Below are 24,328 nucleotides of genomic sequence, written 5' to 3' on the forward strand. Positions count from 1 at the left end.
TGCTGCAATTTGTAAGAGATTTTACTTATGTTAATAGGTGGTTCCATACTCGCCGGTGTAAGGATTCGGAAAAGTTTCGATGATAAATTATTGTGGCGGTCTTCTAAAAGCTGAAGTGTACGCTTGATATAAAGAGCCGTAGTTTTGCGGCGGATATCGGTCAGTCCGAGGCCTCCTTCTCGCGGTTTTAAAGTTATAGTACTGGCCGCCACTTTAAATATCTCACCTCTCCAAACATACTTGCAGATGAAGCTCATGATGGTTTTGGATATCGCTTTAGGTATCGGCAGTATTTGACCTACATATACTGCTTTCGAAAGGACAGCGCAGTTGATTAATTGCACCCTTTGGATAATGTTCAAGTCTCTAAGTCGGTTCATTATTAAAGTACCTCGAATACTATGTAAGACCTTCTTCCAGTTGAATGTCGTTGTTTGCAGGGGGCATCGGTAGAACCTCACACCTAACGCAGTGTGATGGTCTACAGACCTGGCCCATTCGAGGGCAGTGTTCCTGAAGCCATGGAGATTTAGAAAGGAGCTTTTCATATCGTTGATTTGCGCTCCCGTTGCGAAGCAGTAAAGGCGAACAATCTCTCTCAGTCTTACAACGTCGTCATTACTTCTGACGATGACACCGACGTCGTCGGCGTAAGCGTTGGTAGCGTTACTGACCCCTGAAATTGAGATGCCTTCTAATTCCTTGTTTAATCGTTTCAGCAAAGGTTCTAGTGCGACCACAAATAGCATCATTGATAAAGGACTTCCCTGCGGGACACCATTTGCTATTTCGACATCTCGAGTATAGTGTCCATTGATTAAAATTTTGGTTTTCATCCCTTGCAATAGATTTTTTAAGACAATTAAAAATTTGTCGTTAAAACCTATAGCATCAGAGTGGTAAATAAATATTCATGGTTTACCCTATCAAAGGCTTTAGAAAAGTCGATAAAAACGAGGCCAGCCTTCGTCAATGTCGTTGAGAAGATACTGATTATGTCCCTGTATTCGCAGACTGTTTTAAAAATATTCCGACCCGGGAGACACGTTTGATGGGGACCAATTACTGTATCAAACACCGGTCGGAGTCTGTTTTTTACAACCCTGGCAATAATTTTATAATCGGAGTTCATTAAGGATATCGGTCTCATTTTGTTTAGCTGTTTGACATCCGAATTGATTCCCTTAGGAAGTAAAACAGTGACACACTCTTTCATTTCGTCAGGTATGTGCCCTCCACTCAAGATTTCGTTGACGACTTGTGTGAATTTATTCCTTATAATATGCCAATATTGGGAATAAAATTCTACGGGTAAACCGTCGGGCCCAGGTGATTTTTTAACAGGTGAGCTTTTAATTACTTCGAAAATGTCTTCAGACAGGATTTCAACAGTGAGGCTCCTGTTGTGTTCTGCAGTTACTAGTTGTTCCATATCACAGTTTCGGAGCAGTTCCTGTCCATGATCTGGATGATACTGGTGAGCACTGTACAATTGATTATAATACCTATGAGCCTCGTTTAAAATATCTTTTTGTTGAGTTAAAAGACTTTGATCTTCAGAGAGCAATGACTGAATAAAATTTCTTCGACGATTTTTTTCGTGCTGGAGTAGATGATAGAGTGAAGCGTGTTCTTCTTCCACTGTGGTTTTAACTCGTGATTTTATTGTCATTCCTTCCAGCTGTTTGCGTTTAAGACTAAGAAGTTCGGCCTTGACCTGTTTGATACCCGTTCTGACAGCCGCGGACATTGGCATATCATAAAGGTCACGCAGACAAGTATAATAGAATTCGACAGTGCGCCGAGACCAAAGTGCCCTTTCCCTACTGTAAGAAATTAGAGTAGATCTAAGTTTCTTTTTGGCGCATGAAGTCCACCAATCTATCGTTGACCGGTATTTGTGGCTTTGTCGGAGTGAAAGTTGCCAAGAAGCTTCTAACTGCTCAGTTAGGGCGTTATCTCGAAGCATGGCGATATTTAATTTCCAAAAAGGACGGCCCCAGTATGTCTTCTGTTTAGGAAGTCCAATGCTGCACCTTAGTGCTAGATGGTCGGAAAAGAAAGTTGGTATTCGTTCGACGCCACTGATTTTGCTGGCTAAATGTGAACTGACGTATATGCGGTCGATCCGACTTTGCGCTTTAGTGCTAAAATATGTGTACTGGACAGACACGGGGTATTTGACCTCCCAAGCGTCCTGCCATTTCATCGTTTTCACAAGACCATCTAGTTCTGGGGAGAAATTGAAATTTGGCGTTTGGTCTTTCCTGTGTAGGACACAATTCCAGTCACCTCCGACTATTACATCAACGGGGTTTTCCTTTAGGAAAAACACGAGATCATTTTTAAAAAAATTGGCTCGTTCTGTTCGACCACTGCTTCCCGAAGGCACATAAACATTTATAATCGTAACACCGAAAATCTTAAAACTGATTCCCCGCCCCGATTCCAACATGGTTACATCTGTTATTGCAATACCTTCCTTGACCAGGACAGCGGTGCCGCAAGCGCCTTCTGAGGCGACATTGAGAATTGCAGTAAATCCCGGAACATACAAATTTGAAAAACACACTTCTTGAAAAAGCGCAATATCGGTATCGGACTGATATATGAAGTCCCGGAGGGCAGCAATTTTAGTTGCACTCTGGATCTTGTTAATATTAACAGTCATAACGTGATACGTTTGATCCATAAGCAAGAGCTGTTATTGTTTACTGGACTTTTCGGCGATTAGGCATATGTAGGCCGAATTCACATGTCATTCGTGGGCTCAAAGTGTAGTCGTGAGCTTGAGAGGTTGCGGTTAACATGCCATACCATTGTTCGCAGATACATGTGGCAGTGTTGTCTCCGTATCGTCTGCCCATTCAAAACGACTATTCTGGGGAGATTGTCTACGTTGGGAAGTAGGTACGTCCTGATGGTCTGAAAATTCGAGGCCTGGTGCTCCTTCGTCCCGGACACCGTTCTCAGGTGATGTCCGTAGATGCGATGGTATGCTACCGACCTCAGGTTCCCTCCGGCCATGGTCTTCGATCGTTGTCTGTTCCTGAATGCTCCTCAACCTATCTCGCAGAGCCGGGGCTAAGCTTTCAGCAGCCTGGTGTGCTAACCGCTTTTTGCGACGTTTCCTAGCTTTCCGAGGCGATCGTGACCGCTCTGGAGACGAATCGGGGGACTTTTCGGACGAATGCGGAGACGAAGTCGGCGATGCAAGCCGGTCTTGTGTCCTAGTCGAAGATCCAACGCTGCTCTTTTCACCAGGCGTGGAAGAGAGTACTACCGCAGTTAAACTCGCCTCTGTCGCAGGGGGCCTGTCAGCCGCGCTGTGGGAAGCAGAACCGTAGTCATTGACTCCTTGTGTCAGTTGGATGATCGAGTGATCTATGCTCATGTCTTGCCCAACAATATTCTGAACTGGATCGTCCGGTGCCGCTACTTTCGTGTTGGTCGCGTCCTGTCGGGCGCAATCAGGCGGTTGCAGGGAGGTATCCACAGTAACCGCAGAAGGTTCTGCTCGCGAGCTACGAGAAGGATCGGCACAGTCGTAAGGTACAGGTACCTGACTTTCACTGGTGGTACACTGGGGCGCTGTATGGTGAGTCATAGCTATGGATCTACCACTGTCTATATGGCTGTTAACACTCTCGGGATGCTCGCATTGGTCCCCCAGTTCGAAAGATGTCTGCCGAGCTGATCGCAAAGGTGACGTGGCAGCAGCGTACGTCATCTGCAGGTGAACTACAGGCCCTGCACCTTCGGATTCGACACTTGGTAATTGAGGAACCCTCCGTCTACTGCACTCAGCACGCACGTGCTCTGTCGAGTTACAAATGGCACAGGTACGAGGCTGTCCATCGTAAATGATCAACGCACGGTATCCTCCAATAATTACAAAGGAAGGAATGTGCTTGAGAAGTTCCATCTTAACCTGGCGAACGCCATTCAAAACGGGAAACATGTGTGGTTCTGACCACTTTTCCGCAACATTGGAAATTACTCTGCCATACGCCCCGAGAACACGATTAATTTCGACTACAGGCATTTCAAAAGGAAGCTCAAATACTCTTACTGTTCGTATTCCCATCCCAGCATAGGATACTACGACATCGCTAACTGAGCCGTCTAAGTGATTAAACTTAATAATACCTCCACATTGTTCAACAAGTGCGACACATTTAGCAGGATCTGCCAATTTCACATATGCCGAGTTAGTCACAAACGATAAATGAACTCCAACTAAATCATCTTTCGTAATTCCAACTTTTTCTGTGAGCCACAGTTTGATTTCAAAAGCTTTCGGTCGTACGAAATTTCTATCGAAAGCAAATTTAATCGTGTCTTTTCTCATTTTCATCAAACCAATACACAATTAAGTGAAGTAATGCGCTTGCGAGCCGGCCTACCTGGCTAGCAGGAAAACAGCCTTGTTGACACGAAACGTCCGCAGCGGCCGCCACACGTCCGTCACGCGCCGAAGACGAGGCGCGAATGCACCATCTGAGCTACGCCCCCAGCTGACGAACTGCGCTACATACAGCCATATCAATGACACAGACCTTTGCACTCCAATTATTCCGCCGACAAACACTACTCTCAATGTGTCTGTGAGGGTGTCTTTCAGGTTTCCTGCATTCTGTCTCGAATCGTAGTTGGCCAAAATCAAAGTGGCACGCACGACGTCGAAAATAGCGTTCGGCCAACGCTCTGAGGTAGACGAAAGTGTTGTTCACTCTCTAGACTTCATTGAGGTTAGGCCGTTTTACCTAAGGCAGATTTGCACTCGATGACACCTCGACAACAGCCGGTCCTCACATTTACGTCTTGCTCTCCTTACGTCAGTATACGAGTCTGTGACGCTGGCTTTGCAACATCTTGCGTGCCCTTAGGCTCGCCGCGACCAACACTTACCACGCACTGACCACAAAACATGGAGGCGCCGGGGCTTGAACCCGGGACCTTTCACATGCAAAGCGAACGCTCTACCAACTGAGCTACGCCCCCAAGCACAACCAAGCTGCGCTGTTCCTCATTCTTTACTACTCTTATGTGCACGGACACGATTGTTGGTTGGTTTGCAGGGGTGAAGTGACCAGAGTACAAAGGCGCGGACACGTTCATATACACAAGAGTTCCAAGTAGTTTCGATGCTCTGGTATTACGACTGCAAATTCCGTCCGTTTTTAACGTCTTAAATTGAAGGGGCAGTCACAAGTTGCTCCGTTTTCACTCCATGTCGACAATCACACAGCACCTGAGGTAACAAGCACATCTGAAGCCCCATTGTGCACTCGACTGTTCATGCCAACTCACTGCCTCGCACTTTACTACTGTGTACCACTCTTGTCGTCCAACTGCAAAAGACTGGGCCACAACAAGTTTCCGCGTCTCCATTGCACTGCGCAAACTACGAAACGCTCCCCAAACATGGCACTCTCCCATGCAGACGACTTTTCCGACTTTACACGACGAACACGCAACGCTCACGCTAGTGACACCCTTATTTAGAGCTTGACGTCAGGCCCAAGCGAGTGAGCACATTTCGCCTACGTCTTAGGCCGCCCACCTAGTGTGGCTGCTCGGTGTCTGCAGGCAGCGAGGGGCTGCAAGCTTCCCGTATTCGCGCCTATGTCGCCTCTGCTTGCTTGTCAGAGACAGAGTATCGCAAAACGTACAACTCACTCCATGAATTGATTGCTACGGCATCTGTCATCAGCAGTCACAACTAGCAACACCAGTAGCAGCCGACTGCATGTAAATAATTGGAATGTGCAGTGGGATTTTTGTGAATTCGGCGCAAGGCTGATCTTTCCGACATAGGTTTGAGAATCTTATGGGAACACTTGCACTGTTTCTAAATTAAGTGTAGTGGTGGGAGGAGGGTACTTCCTGCGCATTACAGCTCGCTTGCCAATTGTGGCTGCTAATCGTTCGCTCGTAGCTGCCTTGACACATTTTCTGACTGTGAATTATTCCACTTGCATGGCAGTGTGCGCATGTTGGTGTGTTAAAAATTCTGGAGGCGCTGGGTATCGATCCCAGTACCTCTCGCATGCTAAGCGAGCGCTCTACCATCTGAGCTACGCCCCCAGCTGACGAACTGCGCTACATACAGCCATATCAATGACACAGACCTTTGCACTCCAATTATTCCGCCGACAAACACTACTCTCAATGTGTCTGTGAGGGTGTCTTTCAGGTTTCCTGCATTCTGTCTCGAATCGTAGTTGGCCAAAATCAAAGTGGCACGCACGACGTCGAAAATAGCGTTCGGCCAACGCTCTGAGGTAGACGAAAGTGTTGTTCACTCTCTAGACTTCATTGAGGTTAGGCCGTTTTACCTAAGGCAGATTTGCACTCGATGACACCTCGACAACAGCCGGTCCTCACATTTACGTCTTGCTCTCCTTACGTCAGTATACGAGTCTGTGACGCTGGCTTTGCAACATCTTGCGTGCCCTTAGGCTCGCCGCGACCAACACTTACCACGCACTGACCACAAAACATGGAGGCGCCGGGGCTTGAACCCGGGACCTTTCACATGCAAAGCGAACGCTCTACCAACTGAGCTACGCCCCCACGCACAACCAAGCTGCGCTGTTCCCCATTCTTTACTACTCTTATGTGCACGGACACGATGGTTGGTTGGTTTGCAGGGGTGAAGGGACCAGAGTACAAAGGCGCGGACACGTTCATATACACAAGAGTTCCAAGTAGTTTCGATGCTCTGGTATTACGACTGCAAATTCCGTCCGTTTTTAACGTCTTAAATTGAAGGGGCAGTCACAAGTTGCTCCGTTTTCACTCCATGTCGACAATCACACAGCACCTGAGGTAACAAGCACATCTGAAGCCCCATTGTGCACTCGACTGTTCATGCCAACTCACTGCCTCGCACTTTACTACTGTGTACCACTCTTGTCGTCCAACTGCAAAAGACTGGGCCACAACAAGTTTCCGCGTCTCCATTGCACTGCGCAAACTACGAAACGCTCCCCAAACATGGCACTCTCCCATGCAGACGACTTTTCCGACTTTACACGACGAACACGCAACGCTCACGCTAGTGACACCCTTATTTAGAGCTTGACGTCGCGCCCAAGCGAGTGAGCACATTTCGCCTACGTCTTAGGCCGCCCACCTAGTGTGGCTGCTCGGTGTCTGCAGGCAGCGAGGGGCTGCAAGCTTCCCGTATTCGCGCCTATGTCGCCTCTGCTTGCTTGTCAGAGACAGAGTATCGCAAAACGTACAACTCACTCCATGAATTGATTGCTACGGCATCTGTCATCAGCAGTCACAACTAGCAACACCAGTAGCAGCCGACTGCATGTAAATAATTGGAATGTGCAGTGGGATTTTTGTGAATTCGGCGCAAGGCTGATCTTTCCGACATAGGTTTGAGAATCTTATGGGAACACTTGTACTGTTTCTAAATTAAGTGTAGTGGTGGGAGGAGGGTACTTCCTGCGCATTACAGCACGCTTGCCAATTGTGGCTGCTAATCGTTCGCTCGTATCTGCCTTGACACATTTTCTGACTGTGAATTATTCCACTTGCATGGCAGTGTGCGCATGTTGGTGTGTTAAAAATTCTGGAGGCGCTGGGTATCGATCCCAGTACCTCTCGCATGCTAAGCGAACGCTCTACCATCTGAGCTACGTCCCCAGCTGACGAACTGCGCTACATACAGCCATATCAATGACACAGACCTTTGCACTCCAATTATTCCGCCGACAAACACTACTCTCAGTGTGTCTGTGAGGGTGTCTTTCAGGTTTCCTGCATTCTGTCTCGAATCGTAGTTGGCCAAAATCAAAGTGGCACGCACGACGTCGAAAATAGCGTTCGGCCAACGCTCTGAGGTAGACGAAAGTGTTGTTCACTCTCTAGACTTCATTGAGGTTAGGCCGTTTTACCTAAGGCAGATTTGCACTCGATGACACCTCGACAACAGCCGGTCCTCACATTTACGTCTTGCTCTCCTTACGTCAGTATACGAGTCTGTGACGCTGGCTTTGCAACATCTTGCGTGCCCTTAGGCTCGCCGCGACCAACACTTACCACGCACTGACCACAAAACATGGAGGCGCCGGGGCTTGAACCCGGGACCTTTCACATGCAAAGCGAACGCTCTACCAACTGAGCTACGCCCCCAAGCACAACCAAGCTGCGCTGTTCCTCATTCTTTACTACTCTTATGTGCACGGACACGATTGTTGGTTGGTTTGCAGGGGTGAAGTGACCAGAGTACAAAGGCGCGGACACGTTCATATACACAAGAGTTCCAAGTAGTTTCGATGCTCTGGTATTACGACTGCAAATTCCGTCCGTTTTTAACGTCTTAAATTGAAGGGGCAGTCACAAGTTGCTCCGTTTTCACTCCATGTCGACAATCACACAGCACCTGAGGTAACAAGCACATCTGAAGCCCCATTGTGCACTCGACTGTTCATGCCAACTCACTGCCTCGCACTTTACTACTGTGTACCACTCTTGTCGTCCAACTGCAAAAGACTGGGCCACAACAAGTTTCCGCGTCTCCATTGCACTGCGCAAACTACGAAACGCTCCCCAAACATGGCACTCTCCCATGCAGACGACTTTTCCGACTTTACACGACGAACACGCAACGCTCACGCTAGTGACACCCTTATTTAGAGCTTGACGTCAGGCCCAAGCGAGTGAGCACATTTCGCCTACGTCTTAGGCCGCCCACCTAGTGTGGCTGCTCGGTGTCTGCAGGCAGCGAGGGGCTGCAAGCTTCCCGTATTCGCGCCTATGTCGCCTCTGCTTGCTTGTCAGAGACAGAGTATCGCAAAACGTACAACTCACTCCATGAATTGATTGCTACGGCATCTGTCATCAGCAGTCACAACTAGCAACACCAGTAGCAGCCGACTGCATGTAAATAATTGGAATGTGCAGTGGGATTTTTGTGAATTCGGCGCAAGGCTGATCTTTCCGACATAGGTTTGAGAATCTTATGGGAACACTTGCACTGTTTCTAAATTAAGTGTAGTGGTGGGAGGAGGGTACTTCCTGCGCATTACAGCTCGCTTGCCAATTGTGGCTGCTAATCGTTCGCTCGTAGCTGCCTTGACACATTTTCTGACTGTGAATTATTCCACTTGCATGGCAGTGTGCGCATGTTGGTGTGTTAAAAATTCTGGAGGCGCTGGGTATCGATCCCAGTACCTCTCGCATGCTAAGCGAGCGCTCTACCATCTGAGCTACGCCCCCAGCTGACGAACTGCGCTACATACAGCCATATCAATGACACAGACCTTTGCACTCCAATTATTCCGCCGACAAACACTACTCTCAATGTGTCTGTGAGGGTGTCTTTCAGGTTTCCTGCATTCTGTCTCGAATCGTAGTTGGCCAAAATCAAAGTGGCACGCACGACGTCGAAAATAGCGTTCGGCCAACGCTCTGAGGTAGACGAAAGTGTTGTTCACTCTCTAGACTTCATTGAGGTTAGGCCGTTTTACCTAAGGCAGATTTGCACTCGATGACACCTCGACAACAGCCGGTCCTCACATTTACGTCTTGCTCTCCTTACGTCAGTATACGAGTCTGTGACGCTGGCTTTGCAACATCTTGCGTGCCCTTAGGCTCGCCGCGACCAACACTTACCACGCACTGACCACAAAACATGGAGGCGCCGGGGCTTGAACCCGGGACCTTTCACATGCAAAGCGAACGCTCTACCAACTGAGCTACGCCCCCACGCACAACCAAGCTGCGCTGTTCCCCATTCTTTACTACTCTTATGTGCACGGACACGATGGTTGGTTGGTTTGCAGGGGTGAAGGGACCAGAGTACAAAGGCGCGGACACGTTCATATACACAAGAGTTCCAAGTAGTTTCGATGCTCTGGTATTACGACTGCAAATTCCGTCCGTTTTTAACGTCTTAAATTGAAGGGGCAGTCACAAGTTGCTCCGTTTTCACTCCATGTCGACAATCACACAGCACCTGAGGTAACAAGCACATCTGAAGCCCCATTGTGCACTCGACTGTTCATGCCAACTCACTGCCTCGCACTTTACTACTGTGTACCACTCTTGTCGTCCAACTGCAAAAGACTGGGCCACAACAAGTTTCCGCGTCTCCATTGCACTGCGCAAACTACGAAACGCTCCCCAAACATGGCACTCTCCCATGCAGACGACTTTTCCGACTTTACACGACGAACACGCAACGCTCACGCTAGTGACACCCTTATTTAGAGCTTGACGTCGCGCCCAAGCGAGTGAGCACATTTCGCCTACGTCTTAGGCCGCCCACCTAGTGTGGCTGCTCGGTGTCTGCAGGCAGCGAGGGGCTGCAAGCTTCCCGTATTCGCGCCTATGTCGCCTCTGCTTGCTTGTCAGAGACAGAGTATCGCAAAACGTACAACTCACTCCATGAATTGATTGCTACGGCATCTGTCATCAGCAGTCACAACTAGCAACACCAGTAGCAGCCGACTGCATGTAAATAATTGCAATGTGCAGTGGGATTTTTGTGAATTCGGCGCAAGGCTGATCTTTCCGACATAGGTTTGAGAATCTTATGGGAACACTTGTACTGTTTCTAAATTAAGTGTAGTGGTGGGAGGAGGGTACTTCCTGCGCATTACAGCACGCTTGCCAATTGTGGCTGCTAATCGTTCGCTCGTAGCTGCCTTGACACATTTTCTGACTGTGAATTATTCCACTTGCATGGCAGTGTGCGCATGTTGGTGTGTTAAAAATTCTGGAGGCGCTGGGTATCGATCCCAGTACCTCTCGCATGCTAAGCGAACGCTCTACCATCTGAGCTACGCCCCCAGCTGACGAACTGCGCTACATACAGCCATATCAAAGACACAGACCTTTGCACTCCAATTATTCCGCCGACAAACACTACTCTCAATGTGTCTGTGAGGGTGTCTTTCAGGTTTCCTGCATTCTGTCTCGAATCGTAGTTGGCCAAAATCAAAGTGGCACGCACGACGTCGAAAATAGCGTTCGGCCAACGCTCTGAGGTAGACGAAAGTGTTGTTCACTCTCTAGACTTCATTGAGGTTAGGCCGTTTTACCTAAGGCAGATTTGCACTCGATGACACCTCGACAACAGCCGGTCCTCACATTTACGTCTTGCTCTCCTTACGTCAGTATACGAGTCTGTGACGCTGGCTTTGCAACATCTTGCGTGCCCTTAGGCTCGCCGCGACCAACACTTACCACGCACTGACCACAAAACATGGAGGCGCCGGGGCTTGAACCCGGGACCTTTCACATGCAAAGCGAACGCTCTACCAAATGAGCTACGCCCCCACGCACAACCAAGCTGCGCTGTTCCCCATTCTTTACTACTCTTATGTGCACGGACACGATGGTTGGTTGGTTTGCAGGGGTGAAGGGACCAGAGTACAAAGGCGCGGACACGTTCATATACACAAGAGTTCCAAGTAGTTTCGATGCTCTGGTATTACGACTGCAAATTCCGTCCGTTTTTAACGTCTTAAATTGAAGGGGCAGTCACAAGTTGCTCCGTTTTCACTCCATGTCGACAATCACACAGCACCTGAGGTAACAAGCACATCTGAAGCCCCATTGTGCACTCGACTGTTCATGCCAACTCACTGCCTCGCACTTTACTACTGTGTACCACTCTTGTCGTCCAACTGCAAAAGACTGGGCCACAACAAGTTTCCGCGTCTCCATTGCAGTGCGCAAACTACGAAACGCTCCCCAAACATGGCACTCTCCCATGCAGACGACTTTTCCCACTTTACACGACGAACACGCAACGCTCACGCTAGTGACACCCTTATTTAGAGCTTGACGTCGCGCCCAAGCGAGTGAGCACATTTCGCCTACGTCTTAGGCCGCCCACCTAGTGTGGCTGCTCGGTGTCTGCAGGCAGCGAGGGGCTGCAAGCTTCCCGTATTCGCGCCTATGTCGCCTCTGCTTGCTTGTCAGAGACAGAGTATCGCAAAACGTACAACTCACTCCATGAATTGATTGCTACGGCATCTGTCATCAGCAGTCACAACTAGCAACACCAGTAGCAGCCGACTGCATGTAAATAATTGGAATGTGCAGTGGGATTTTTGTGAATTCGGCGCAAGGCTGATCTTTCCGACATAGGTTTGAGAATCTTATGGGAACACTTGTACTGTTTCTAAATTAAGTGTAGTGGTGGGAGGAGGGTACTTCCTGCGCATTACAGCACGCTTGCCAATTGTGGCTGCTAATCGTTTGCTCGTATCTGCCTTGACACATTTTCTGACTGTGAATTATTCCACTTGCATGGCAGTGTGCGCATGTTGGTGTGTTAAAAATTCTGGAGGCGCTGGGTATCGATCCCAGTACCTCTCGCATGCTAAGCGAGCGCTCTACCATCTGAGCTACGCCCCCAGCTGACGAACTGCGCTACATACAGCCATATCAATGACACAGACCTTTGCACTCCAATTATTCCGCCGACAAACACTACTCTCAATGTGTCTGTGAGGGTGTCTTTCAGGTTTCCTGCATTCTGTCTCGAATCGTAGTTGGCCAAAATCAAAGTGGCACGCACGACGTCGAAAATAGCGTTCGGCCAACGCTCTGAGGTAGACGAAAGTGTTGTTCACTCTCTAGACTTCATTGAGGTTAGGCCGTTTTACCTAAGGCAGATTTGCACTCGATGACACCTCGACAACAGCCGGTCCTCACATTTACGTCTTGCTCTCCTTACGTCAGTATACGAGTCTGTGACGCTGGCTTTGCAACATCTTGCGTGCCCTTAGGCTCGCCGCGACCAACACTTACCACGCACTGACCACAAAACATGGAGGCGCCGGGGCTTGAACCCGGGACCTTTCACATGCAAAGCGAACGCTCTACCAACTGAGCTACGCCCCCAAGCACAACCAAGCTGCGCTGTTCCCCATTCTTTACTACTCTTATGTGCACGGACACGATGGTTGGTTGGTTTGCAGGGGTGAAGGGACCAGAGTATAAAGGCGCGGACACGTTCATATACACAAGAGTTCCAAGTAGTTTCGATGCTCTGGTATTACGACTGCAAATTCCGTCCGTTTTTAACGTCTTAAATTGAAGGGGCAGTCACAAGTTGCTCCGTTTTCACTCCATGTCGACAATCACACAGCACCTGAGGTAACAAGCACATCTGAAGCCCCATTGTGCACTCGACTGTTCATGACAACTCACTGCCTCGCACTTTACTACTGTGTACCACTCTTGTCGTCCAACTGCAAAAGACTGGGCCACAACAAGTTTCCGCGTCTCCATTGCACTGCGCAAACTACGAAACGCTCCCCAAACATGGCACTCTCCCATGCAGACGACTTTTCCGACTTTACACGACGAACACGCAACGCTCACGCTAGTGACACCCTTATTTAGAGCTTGACGTCGCGCCCAAGCGAGTGAGCACATTTCGCCTACGTCTTAGGCCGCCCACCTAGTGTGGCTGCTCGGTGTCTGCAGGCAGCGAGGGGCTGCAAGCTTCCCGTATTCGCGCCTATGTCGCCTCTGCTTGCTTGTCAGAGACAGAGTATCGCAAAACGTACAACTCACTCCATGAATTGATTGCTACGGCATCTGTCATCAGCAGTCACAACTAGCAACACCAGTAGCAGCCGACTGCATGTAAATAATTGCAATGTGCAGTGGGATTTTTGTGAATTCGGCGCAAGGCTGATCTTTCCGACATAGGTTTGAGAATCTTATGGGAACACTTGTACTGTTTCTAAATAAAGTGTAGTGGTGGGAGGAGGGTACTTCCTGCGCATTACAGCACGCTTGCCAATTGTGGCTGCTAATCGTTCGCTCGTAGCTGCCTTGACACATTTTCTGACTGTGAATTATTCCACTTGCATGGCAGTGTGCGCATGTTGGTGTGTTAAAAATTCTGGAGGCGCTGGGTATCGATCCCAGTACCTCTCGCATGCTAAGCGAGCGCTCTACCATCTGAGCTACGCCCACAGCTGACGAACTGCGCTACATACAGCCATATCAATGACACAGACCTTTGCACTCCAATTATTCCGCCGACAAACACTACTCTCAATGTGTCTGTGAGGGTGTCTTTCAGGTTTCCTGCATTCTGTCTCGAATCGTAGTTGGCCAAAATCAAAGTGGCACGCACGACGTCGAAAATAGCGTTCGGCCAACGCTCTGAGGTAGACGAAAGTGTTGTTCACTCTCTAGACTTCATTGAGGTTAGGCCGTTTTACCTAAGGCAGATTTGCACTCGATGACACCTCGACAACAGCCGGTCCTCACATTTACGTCTTGCTCTCCTTACGTCAGTATACGAGTCCTTGACGCTGGCTTTGCAACATCTTGCGTGCCCTTAGGCTCGCCGCGACCAACACTTACCACGCACTGACCACAAAACATGGAGGCGCCGGGGCTTGAACCCGGGACCTTTCACATGCAAAGCGAACGCTCTACCAACTGAGCTACGCCCCCACGCACAACCAAGCTGCGCTGTTCCCCATTCTTTACTACTCTTATGTGCACGGACACGATGGTTGGTTGGTTTGCAGGGGTGAAGGGACCAGAGTACAAAGGCGCGGACACGTTCATATACACAAGAGTTCCAAGTAGTTTCGATGCTCTGGTATTACGACTGCAAATTCCGTCCGTTTTTAACGTCTTAAATTGAAGGGGCAGTCACAAGTTGCTCCGTTTTCACTCCATGTCGACAATCACACAGCACCTGAGGTAACAAGCACATCTGAAGCCCCATTGTGCACTTGACTGTTCATGCCAACTCACTGCCTCGCACTTTACTACTGTGTACCACTCTTGTCGTCCAACTGCAAAAGACTGGGCCACAACAAGTTTCCGCGTCTCCATTGCAGTGCGCAAACTACGAAACGCTCCCCAAACATGGCACTCTCCCATGCAGACGACTTTTCCCACTTTACACGACGAACACGCAACGCTCACGCTAGTGACACCCTTATTTAGAGCTTGACGTCGCGCCCAAGCGAGTGAGCACATTTCGCCTACGTCTTAGGCCGCCCACCTAGTGTGGCTGCTCGGTGTCTGCAGGCAGCGAGGGGCTGCAAGCTTCCCGTATTCGCGCCTATGTCGCCTCTGCTTGCTTGTCAGAGACAGAGTATCGCAAAACGTACAACTCACTCCATGAATTGATTGCTACGGCATCTGTCATCAGCAGTCACAACTAGCAACACCAGTAGCAGCCGACTTGCATGTAAATAATTGGAATGTGCAGTGGGATTTTTGTGAATTCGGCGCAAGGCTGATCTTTCCGACATAGGTTTGAGAATCTTATGGGAACACTTGTACTGTTTCTAAATTAAGTGTAGTGGTGGGAGGAGGGTACTTCCTGCGCATTACAGCACGCTTGCCAATTGTGGCTGCTAATCGTTCGCTCGTATCTGCCTTGACACATTATCTGACTGTGAATTATTCCACTTGCATGGCAGTGTGCGCATGTTCGTGTGTTAAAAATTCTGGAGGCGCTGGGTATCGATCCCAGTACCTCTCGCATGCTAAGCGAGCGCTCTACCATCTGAGCTACGCCCCCAGCTGACGAACTGCGCTACATACAGCCATATCAATGACACAGACCTTTGCACTCCAATTATTCCGCCGACAAACACTACTCTCAATGTGTCTGTGAGGGTGTCTTTCAGGTTTCCTGCATTCTGTCTCGAATCGTAGTTGGCCAAAATCAAAGTGGCACGCACGACGTCGAAAATAGCGTTCGGCCAACGCTCTGAGGTAGACGAAAGTGTTGTTCACTCTCTAGACTTCATTGAGGTTAGGCCGTTTTACCTAAGGCAGATTTGCACTCGATGACACCTCGACAACAGCCGGTCCTCACATTTACGTCTTGCTCTCCTTACGTCAGTATACGAGTCTGTGACGCTGGCTTTGCAACATCTTGCGTGCCCTTAGGCTCGCCGCGACCAACACTTACCACGCACTGACCACAAAACATGGAGGCGCCGGGGCTTGAACCCGGGACCTTTCACATGCAAAGCGAACGCTCTACCAACTGAGCTACGCCCCCACGCACAACCAAGCTGCGCTGTTCCCCATTCTTTACTACTCTTATGTGCACGGACACGATGGTTGGTTGGTTTGCAGGGGTGAAGGGACCAGAGTACAAAGGCGCGGACACGTTCATATACACAAGAGTTCCAAGTAGTTTCGATGCTCTGGTATTACGGCTGCAAATTCCGTCCGTTTTTAACGTCTTAAATTGAAGGGGCAGTCACAAGTTGCTCCGTTTTCACTCCATGTCGACAATCACACAGCACCTGAGGTAACAAGCACATCTGAAGCCCCATTGTGCACTCGACTGTTCATGCCAACTCACTGCCTCGCACTTTACTACTGTGTACCACTCTTGTCGTCCAACTGCAAAAGACTGGGCCACAACAAGTTTCCGCGTCTCCATTGCAGTGCGCAAACTACGAAACGCTCCCCAAACATGGCACTCTCCCATGCAGACGACTTTTCCCACTTTACACGACGAACACGCAACGCTCACGCTAGTGACACCCTTATTTAGAGCTTGACGTCGCGCCCAAGCGAGTGAGCACATTTCGCCTACGTCTTAGGCCGCTCACCTAGTGTGGCTGCTCGGTGTCTGCAGGCAGCGAGGGGCTGCAAGCTTCCCGTATTCGCGCCTATGTCGCCTCTGCTTGCTTGTCAGAGACAGAGTATCGCAAAACGTACAACTCACTCCATTTCTTGATTGCTACGGCATCTGTCATCAGCAGTCACAACTAGCAACACCAGTAGCAGCCGACTGCATGTAAATAATTGGAATGTGCAGTGGGATTTTTGTGAATTCGGCGCAAGGCTGATCTTTCCGACATAGGTTTGAGAATCTTATGGGAACACTTGTACTGTTTCTAAATTAAGTGTAGTGGTGGGAGGAGGGTACTTCCTGCGCATTACAGCACGCTTGCCAATTGTGGCTGCTAATCGTTCGCTCGTATCTGCCTTGACACATTTTCTGACTGTGAATTATTCCACTTGCATGGCAGTGTGCGCATGTTGGTGTGTTAAAAATTCTGGAGGCGCTGGGTATCGATCCCAGTACGTCTCGCATGCTAAGCGAGCGCTCTACCATCTGAGCTACGCCCCCAGCTGACGAACTGCGCTACATACAGCCATATCAATGACACAGACCTTTGCACTCCAATTATTCCGCCGACAAACACTACTCTCAATGTGTCTGTGAGGGTGTCTTTCAGGTTTCCTGCATTCTGTCTCGAATCGTAGTTGGCCAAAATCAAAGTGGCACGCACGACGTCGAAAATAGCGTTCGGCCAACGCTCTGAGGTAGACGAAAGTGTTGTTCACTCTCTAGACTTCATTGAGGTTAGGCCGTTTTACCTAAGGCAGATTTGCACTCGATGACACCTCGACAACAGCCGGTCCTCACATTTACGTCTTGCTCTCCTTACGTCAGTATACGAGTCTGTGACGCTGGCTTTGCAACATCTTGCGTGCCCTTAGGCTCGCCGCGACCAACACTTACCACGCACTGACCACAAAACATGGAGGCGCCGGGGCTTGAACCCGGGACCTTTCACATGCAAAGCGAACGCTCTACCAACTGAGCTACGCCCCCACGCACAACCAAGCTGCGCTGTTCCCCATTCTTTACTACTCTTATGTGCACGGACACGATGGTTGGTTGGTTTGCAGGGGTGAAGGGACCAGAGTACAAAGGCGCGGACACGTTCATATACACAAGAGTTCCAAGTAGTTTCGATGCTCTGGTATTACGACTGCAAATTCCGTCCGTTTTTAACGTCTTAAATTGAAGGGGCAGTCACAAGTTGCTCCGTTTTCACTCCATGTCGACAATCACACAGCACCTGAGGTAACAAGCACATCTGAAGCCCCATTGTGCACTCGACTGTTCATGCCAACTCACTGCCTCGCACTTTACTACTGTGTACCACTCTTGTCGTCCAACTGCAAAAGACTGGGCCACAACAAGTTTCCGCGTCTCCATTGCACTGCGCAAACTACGAAACGCTCCCCAAACATGGCACTCTCCCATGCAGACGACTTTTCCGACTTTACACGACGAACACGCAACGCTCACGCTAGTGACACCCTTATTTAGAGCTTGACGTCGCGCCCAAGCGAGTGAGCACATTTCGCCTACGTCTTAGGCCGCCCACCTAGTGTGGCTGCTCGGTGTCTGCAGGCAGCGAGGGGCTGCAAGCTTCCCGTATTCGCGCCTATGTCGCCTCTGCTTGCTTGTCAGAGACAGAGTATCGCAAAACGTACAACTCACTCCATTTCTTGATTGCTACGGCATCTGTCATCAGCAGTCACAACTAGCAACACCAGTAGCAGCCGACTGCATGTAAATAATTGGAATGTGCAGTGGGATTTTTGTGAATTCGGCGCAAGGCTGATCTTTCCGACATAGGTTTGAGAATCTTATGGGAACACTTGTACTGTTTCTAAATTAAGTGTAGTGGTGGGAGGAGGGTACTTCCTGCGCATTACAGCACGCTTGCCAATTGTGGCTGCTAATCGTTTGCTCGTATCTGCCTTGACACATTTTCTGACTGTGAATTATTCCACTTGCATGGCAGTGTGCGCATGTTGGTGTGTTAAAAATTCTGGAGGCGCTGGGTATCGATCCCAGTACCTCTCGCATGCTAAGCGAACGCTCTACCATCTGAGCTACGCCCCCAGCTGACGAACTGCGCTACATACAGCCATATCAATGACACAGACCTTTGCACTCCAATTATTCCGCCGACAAACACTACTCTCAATGTGTCTGTGAGGGTGTCTTTCAGGTTTCCTGCATTCTGTCTCGAATCGTAGTTGGCCAAAATCAAAGTGGCACGCACGACGTCGAAAATAGCGTTCGGCCAACGCTCTGAGGTAGACGAAAGTGTTGTTCACTCTCTAGACTTCATTGAGGTTAGGCCGTTTTACCTAAGGCAGATTTGCACTCGATGACACCTCGACAACAGCCGGTCCTCACATTTACGTCTTGCTCTCCTTACGTCAGTATACGAGTCTGTGACGCTGGCTTTGCAAAATCTTGCGTGCCCTTAGGCTCGCCGCGACCAACACTTACCACGCACTGACCACAAAACATGGAGGCGCCGGGGCTTGAACCCGGGACCTTTCACATGGAAAGCGAACGCTCTACCAACTGAGCTACGCCCCCAAGCACAACCAAGCTGCGCTGTTCCCCATTCTTTACTACTCTTATGTGCACGGACACGATGGTTGGTTGGTTTGCAGGGGTGAAGGGACCAGAGTACAAAGGCGCGGACACGTTCATATACACAAGAGTTCCAAGTAGTTTCGATGCTCTGGTATTACGACTGCAAATTCCGTCCGTTTTTAACGTCTTAAATTGAAGGGGCAGTCACAAGTTGCTCCGTTTTCACTCCATGTCGACAATCACACAGCACCTGAGGTAACAAGCACATCTGAAGCCCCATTGTGCACTCGACTGTTCATGCCAACTCACTGCCTCGCACTTTACTACTGTGTACCACTCTTGTCGTCCAACTGCAAAAGACTGGGCCACAACAAGTTTCCGCGTCTCCATTGCACTGCGCAAACTACGAAACGCTCCCCAAACATGGCACTCTCCCATGCAGACGACTTTTCCGACTTTACACGACGAACACGCAACGCTCACGCTAGTGACACCCTTATTTAGAGCTTGACGTCGCGCCCAAGCGAGTGAGCACATTTCGCCTACGTCTTAGGCCGCCCACCTAGTGTGGCTGCTCGGTGTCTGCAGGCAGCGAGGGGCTGCAAGCTTCCCGTATTCGCGCCTATGTCGCCTCTGTTTGCTTGTCAGAGACAGAGTATCGCAAAACGTACAACTCACTCCATTTCTTGATTGCTACGGCATCTGTCATCAGCAGTCACAACTAGCAACACCAGTAGCATCCGACTGCATGTAAATAATTGGAATGTGCAGTGGGATTTTTGTGAATTCGGCGCAAGGCTGATCTTTCCGACATAGGTTTGAGAATCTTATGGGAACACTTGTACTGTTTCTAAATTAAGTGTAGTGGTGGGAGGAGGGTACTTCCTGCGCATTACAGCACGCTTGCCAATTGTGGCTGCTAATCGTTTGCTCGTATCTGCCTTGACACATTTTCTGACTGTGAATTATTCCACTTGCATGGCAGTGTGCGCATGTTGGTGTGTTAAAAATTCTGGAGGCGCTGGGTATCGATCCCAGTACCTCTCGCATGCTAAGCGAACGCTCTACCATCTGAGCTACGCCCCCAGCTGACGAACTGCGCTACATACAGCCATATCAATGACACAGACCTTTGCACTCCAATTATTCCGCCGACAAACACTACTCTCAATGTGTCTGTGAGGGTGTCTTTCAGGTTTCCTGCATTCTGTCTCGAATCGTAGTTGGCCAAAATCAAAGTGGCACGCACGACGTCGAAAATAGCGTTCGGCCAACGCTCTGAGGTAGACGAAAGTGTTGTTCACTCTCTAGACTTCATTGAGGTTAGGCCGTTTTACCTAAGGCAGATTTGCACTCGATGACACCTCGACAACAGCCGGTCCTCACATTTACGTCTTGCTCTCCTTACGTCAGTATACGAGTCTGTGACGCTGGCTTTGCAACATCTTGCGTGCCCTTAGGCTCGCCGCGACCAACACTTACCACGCACTGACCACAAAACATGGAGGCGCCGGGGCTTGAACCCGGGACCTTTCACATGCAAAGCGAACGCTCTACCAACTGAGCTACGCCCCCACGCACAACCAAGCTGCGCTGTTCCCCATTCTTTACTACTCTTATGTGCACGGACACGATGGTTGGTTGGTTTGCAGGGGTGAAGGGACCAGAGTACAAAGGCGCGGACACGTTCATATACACAAGAGTTCCAAGTAGTTTCGATGCTCTGGTATTACGACTGCAAATTCCGTCCGTTTTTAACGTCTTAAATTGAAGGGGCAGTCACAAGTTGCTCCGTTTTCACTCCATGTCGACAATCACACAGCACCTGAGGTAACAAGCACATCTGAAGCCCCATTGTGCACTCGACTGTTCATGCCAACTCACTGCCTCGCACTTTACTACTGTGTACCACTCTTGTCGTCCAACTGCAAAAGACTGGGCCACAACAAGTTTCCGCGTCTCCATTGCACTGCGCAAACTACGAAACGCTCCCCAAACATGGCACTCTCCCATGCAGACGACTTTTCCGACTTTACACGACGAACACGCAACGCTCACGCTAGTGACACCCTTATTTAGAGCTTGACGTCGCGCCCAAGCGAGTGAGCACATTTCGCCTACGTCTTAGGCCGCCCACCTAGTGTGGCTGCTCGGTGTCTGCAGGCAGCGAGGGGCTGCAAGCTTCCCGTATTCGCGCCTATGTCGCCTCTGCTTGCTTGTCAGAGACAGAGTATCGCAAAACGTACAACTCACTCCATGAATTGATTGCTACGGCATCTGTCATCAGCAGTCACAACTAGCAACACCAGTAGCAGCCGACTGCATGTAAATAATTGGAATGTGCAGTGGGATTTTTGTGAATTCGGCGCAAGGCTGATCTTTCCGACATAGGTTTGAGAATCTTATGGGAACACTTGTACTGTTTCTAAATTAAGTGTAGTGGTGGGAGGAGGGTACTTCCTGCGCATTACAGCACGCTTGCCAATTGTGGCTGCTAATCGTTTGCTCGTATCTGCCTTGACACATTTTCTGACTGTGAATTATTCCACTTGCATGGCAGTGTGCGCATGTTGGTGTGTTAAAAATTCTGGAGGCGCTGGCTATCGATCCCAGTACGTCTCGCATGCTAAGCGAGCGCTCTACCATCTGAGCTACGCCCCCAGCTGACGAACTGCGCTACATACAGCCATATCATAGACACAGACCTTTGCACTCCAATTATTCCGCCGACAAACACTACTCTCAATGTGTCTGTGAGGGTGTCTTTCAGGTTTCCTGCATTCTGTCTCGAATCGTAGTTGGCCAAAATCAAAGTGGCACGAACGACGTCGAAAATAGCGTTCGGCCAACGCTCTGAGGTAGACGAAAGTGTTGTTCACTCTCTAGACTTCATTGAGGTTAGGCCGTTTTACCTAAGGCAGATTTGCACTCGATGACACCTCGACAACAGCCGGTCCTCACATTTACGTCTTGCTCTCCTTACGTCAGTATACGAGTCTGTGACGCTGGCTTTGCAACATCTTGCGTGCCCTTAGGCTCGCCGCGACCAACACTTACCACGCACTGACCACAAAACATGGAGGCGCCGGGGCTTGAACCCGGGACCTTTCACATGCAAAGCGAACGCTCTACCAACTGAGCTACGGCCCCAAGCACAACCAAGCTGCGCTGTTCCCCATTCTTTACTACTCTTATGTGCACGGACACGATGGTTGGTTGGTTTGCAGGGGTGAAGGGACCAGAGTATAAAGGCGCGGACACGTTCATATACACAAGAGTTCCAAGTAGTTTCGATGCTCTGGTATTACGACTGCAAATTCCGTCCGTTTTTAACGTCTTAAATTGAAGGGGCAGTCACAAGTTGCTCCGTTTTCACTCCATGTCGACAATCACACAGCACCTGAGGTAACAAGCACATCTGAAGCCCCATTGTGCACTCGACTGTTCATGCCAACTCACTGCCTCGCACTTTACTACTGTGTACCACTCTTGTCGTCCAACTGCAAAAGACTGGGCCACAACAAGTTTCCGCGTCTCCATTGCAGTGCGCAAACTACGAAACGCTCCCCAAACATGGCACTCTCCCATGCAGACGACTTTTCCGACTTTACACGACGAACACGCAACGCTCACGCTAGTGACACCCTTATTTAGAGCTTGACGTCGCGCCCAAGCGAGTGAGCACATTTCGCCTACGTCTTAGGCCGCCCACCTAGTGTGGCTGCTCGGTGTCTGCAGGCAGCGAGGGGCTGCAAGCTTCCCGTATTCGCGCCTATGTCGCCTCTGCTTGCTTGTCAGAGACAGAGTATCGCAAAACGTACAACTCACTCCATGAATTGATTGCTACGGCATCTGTCATCAGCAGTCACAACTAGCAACACCAGTAGCAGCCGACTGCATGTAAATAATTGGAATGTGCAGTGGGATTTTTGTGAATTCGGCGCAAGGCTGATCTTTCCGACATAGGTTTGAGAATCTTATGGGAACACTTGTACTGTTTCTAAATTAAGTGTAGTGGTGGGAGGAGGGTACTTCCTGCGCATTACAGCACGCTTGCCAATTGTGGCTGCTAATCGTTTGCTCGTATCTGCCTTGACACATTTTCTGACTGTGAATTATTCCACTTGCATGGCAGTGTGCGCATGTTGGTGTGTTAAAAATTCTGGAGGCGCTGGGTATCGATCCCAGTACCTCTCGCATGCTAAGCGAGCGCTCTACCATCTGAGCTACGCCCACAGCTGACGAACTGCGCTACATACAGCCATATCAATGACACAGACCTTTGCACTCCAATTATTCCGCCGACAAACACTACTCTCAATGTGTCTGTGAGGGTGTCTTTCAGGTTTCCTGCATTCTGTCTCGAATCGTAGTTGGCCAAAATCAAAGTGGCACGCACGACGTCGAAAATAGCGTTCGGCCAACGCTCTGAGGTAGACGAAAGTGTTGTTCACTCTCTAGACTTCATTGAGGTTAGGCCGTTTTACCTAAGGCAGATTTGCACTCGATGACACCTCGACAACAGCCGGTCCTCACATTTACGTCTTGCTCTCCTTACGTCAGTATACGAGTCTGTGACGCTGGCTTTGCAACATCTTGCGTGCCCTTAGGCTCGCCGCGACCAACACTTACCACGCACTGACCACAAAACATGGAGGCGCCGGGACTTGAACCCGGGACCTTTCACATGCAAAGCGAACGCTCTACCAACTGAGCTACGCTCCCAAGCACAACCAAGCTGCGCTGTTCCCCATTCTTAATTACTCTTATGTGCACGGACACGATGGTTGGTTGGTTTGCAGGGGTGAAGGGACCAGAGTACAAAGGCGCGGACACGTTCATATACACAAGAGTTCCAAGTAGTTTCGATGCTCTGGTATTACGACTGCAAATTCCGTCCGTTTTTAACGTCTTAAATTGAAGGGGCAGTCACAAGTTGCTCCGTTTTCACTCCATGTCGACAATCACACAGCACCTGAGGTAACAAGCACATCTGAAGCCCCATTGTGCACTCGACTGTTCATGCCAACTCACTGCCTCGCACTTTACTACTGTGTACCACTCTTGTCGTCCAACTGCAAAAGACTGGGCCACAACAAGTTTCCGCGTCTCCATTGCACTGCGCAAACTACGAAACGCTCCCCAAAC

General features: G+C 49.6%; 24 non-coding genes across 24 annotated transcripts; all 24 read right to left on the bottom strand.

Annotated features, from left to right (window-relative positions):
- Positions 1 to 4,931: 4,931 nt before the first annotated feature.
- Positions 4,932 to 5,004, bottom strand: Trnaa-ugc (transfer RNA alanine (anticodon UGC)). Its single transcript has one exon. It is a non-coding gene; the product is annotated as a tRNA-Ala (tRNA).
- Positions 5,005 to 6,017: 1,013 nt separating this feature from the next.
- On the bottom strand, positions 6,018 to 6,090 carry Trnaa-agc (transfer RNA alanine (anticodon AGC)). The gene has a single exon. It is a non-coding gene; the product is annotated as a tRNA-Ala (tRNA).
- Positions 6,091 to 6,506: 416 nt separating this feature from the next.
- Positions 6,507 to 6,579, bottom strand: Trnaa-ugc (transfer RNA alanine (anticodon UGC)). The gene has a single exon. It is a non-coding gene; the product is annotated as a tRNA-Ala (tRNA).
- Positions 6,580 to 7,592: 1,013 nt separating this feature from the next.
- Positions 7,593 to 7,665, bottom strand: Trnaa-agc (transfer RNA alanine (anticodon AGC)). Its single transcript has one exon. It is a non-coding gene; the product is annotated as a tRNA-Ala (tRNA).
- A 416-nt stretch (positions 7,666 to 8,081) lies between these two features.
- On the bottom strand, positions 8,082 to 8,154 carry Trnaa-ugc (transfer RNA alanine (anticodon UGC)). The gene has a single exon. It is a non-coding gene; the product is annotated as a tRNA-Ala (tRNA).
- Positions 8,155 to 9,167: 1,013 nt separating this feature from the next.
- On the bottom strand, positions 9,168 to 9,240 carry Trnaa-agc (transfer RNA alanine (anticodon AGC)). The gene has a single exon. It is a non-coding gene; the product is annotated as a tRNA-Ala (tRNA).
- A 416-nt stretch (positions 9,241 to 9,656) lies between these two features.
- On the bottom strand, positions 9,657 to 9,729 carry Trnaa-ugc (transfer RNA alanine (anticodon UGC)). Its single transcript has one exon. It is a non-coding gene; the product is annotated as a tRNA-Ala (tRNA).
- A 1,013-nt stretch (positions 9,730 to 10,742) lies between these two features.
- Positions 10,743 to 10,815, bottom strand: Trnaa-agc (transfer RNA alanine (anticodon AGC)). Its single transcript has one exon. It is a non-coding gene; the product is annotated as a tRNA-Ala (tRNA).
- A 416-nt stretch (positions 10,816 to 11,231) lies between these two features.
- Trnaa-ugc (transfer RNA alanine (anticodon UGC)) lies at positions 11,232 to 11,304 on the bottom strand. Its single transcript has one exon. It is a non-coding gene; the product is annotated as a tRNA-Ala (tRNA).
- A 1,013-nt stretch (positions 11,305 to 12,317) lies between these two features.
- On the bottom strand, positions 12,318 to 12,390 carry Trnaa-agc (transfer RNA alanine (anticodon AGC)). The gene has a single exon. It is a non-coding gene; the product is annotated as a tRNA-Ala (tRNA).
- A 416-nt stretch (positions 12,391 to 12,806) lies between these two features.
- Trnaa-ugc (transfer RNA alanine (anticodon UGC)) lies at positions 12,807 to 12,879 on the bottom strand. The gene has a single exon. It is a non-coding gene; the product is annotated as a tRNA-Ala (tRNA).
- A 1,013-nt stretch (positions 12,880 to 13,892) lies between these two features.
- On the bottom strand, positions 13,893 to 13,965 carry Trnaa-agc (transfer RNA alanine (anticodon AGC)). The gene has a single exon. It is a non-coding gene; the product is annotated as a tRNA-Ala (tRNA).
- Positions 13,966 to 14,381: 416 nt separating this feature from the next.
- Trnaa-ugc (transfer RNA alanine (anticodon UGC)) lies at positions 14,382 to 14,454 on the bottom strand. Its single transcript has one exon. It is a non-coding gene; the product is annotated as a tRNA-Ala (tRNA).
- Positions 14,455 to 15,468: 1,014 nt separating this feature from the next.
- Trnaa-agc (transfer RNA alanine (anticodon AGC)) lies at positions 15,469 to 15,541 on the bottom strand. The gene has a single exon. It is a non-coding gene; the product is annotated as a tRNA-Ala (tRNA).
- Positions 15,542 to 15,957: 416 nt separating this feature from the next.
- Positions 15,958 to 16,030, bottom strand: Trnaa-ugc (transfer RNA alanine (anticodon UGC)). Its single transcript has one exon. It is a non-coding gene; the product is annotated as a tRNA-Ala (tRNA).
- A 1,013-nt stretch (positions 16,031 to 17,043) lies between these two features.
- Positions 17,044 to 17,116, bottom strand: Trnaa-agc (transfer RNA alanine (anticodon AGC)). Its single transcript has one exon. It is a non-coding gene; the product is annotated as a tRNA-Ala (tRNA).
- A 416-nt stretch (positions 17,117 to 17,532) lies between these two features.
- Trnaa-ugc (transfer RNA alanine (anticodon UGC)) lies at positions 17,533 to 17,605 on the bottom strand. Its single transcript has one exon. It is a non-coding gene; the product is annotated as a tRNA-Ala (tRNA).
- Positions 17,606 to 18,618: 1,013 nt separating this feature from the next.
- Trnaa-agc (transfer RNA alanine (anticodon AGC)) lies at positions 18,619 to 18,691 on the bottom strand. The gene has a single exon. It is a non-coding gene; the product is annotated as a tRNA-Ala (tRNA).
- Positions 18,692 to 19,107: 416 nt separating this feature from the next.
- Trnag-ucc (transfer RNA glycine (anticodon UCC)) lies at positions 19,108 to 19,180 on the bottom strand. The gene has a single exon. It is a non-coding gene; the product is annotated as a tRNA-Gly (tRNA).
- A 1,013-nt stretch (positions 19,181 to 20,193) lies between these two features.
- On the bottom strand, positions 20,194 to 20,266 carry Trnaa-agc (transfer RNA alanine (anticodon AGC)). Its single transcript has one exon. It is a non-coding gene; the product is annotated as a tRNA-Ala (tRNA).
- Positions 20,267 to 20,682: 416 nt separating this feature from the next.
- Positions 20,683 to 20,755, bottom strand: Trnaa-ugc (transfer RNA alanine (anticodon UGC)). The gene has a single exon. It is a non-coding gene; the product is annotated as a tRNA-Ala (tRNA).
- A 1,502-nt stretch (positions 20,756 to 22,257) lies between these two features.
- On the bottom strand, positions 22,258 to 22,330 carry Trnaa-ugc (transfer RNA alanine (anticodon UGC)). Its single transcript has one exon. It is a non-coding gene; the product is annotated as a tRNA-Ala (tRNA).
- Positions 22,331 to 23,343: 1,013 nt separating this feature from the next.
- On the bottom strand, positions 23,344 to 23,416 carry Trnaa-agc (transfer RNA alanine (anticodon AGC)). Its single transcript has one exon. It is a non-coding gene; the product is annotated as a tRNA-Ala (tRNA).
- A 416-nt stretch (positions 23,417 to 23,832) lies between these two features.
- On the bottom strand, positions 23,833 to 23,905 carry Trnaa-ugc (transfer RNA alanine (anticodon UGC)). The gene has a single exon. It is a non-coding gene; the product is annotated as a tRNA-Ala (tRNA).
- Positions 23,906 to 24,328: the final 423 nt, after the last annotated feature.

Source organism: Schistocerca serialis, chromosome 10, assembly GCF_023864345.2.
Source record: "Schistocerca serialis cubense isolate TAMUIC-IGC-003099 chromosome 10, iqSchSeri2.2, whole genome shotgun sequence".
In the NCBI taxonomy this organism is placed as follows: domain Eukaryota; kingdom Metazoa; phylum Arthropoda; class Insecta; order Orthoptera; family Acrididae; genus Schistocerca; species Schistocerca serialis.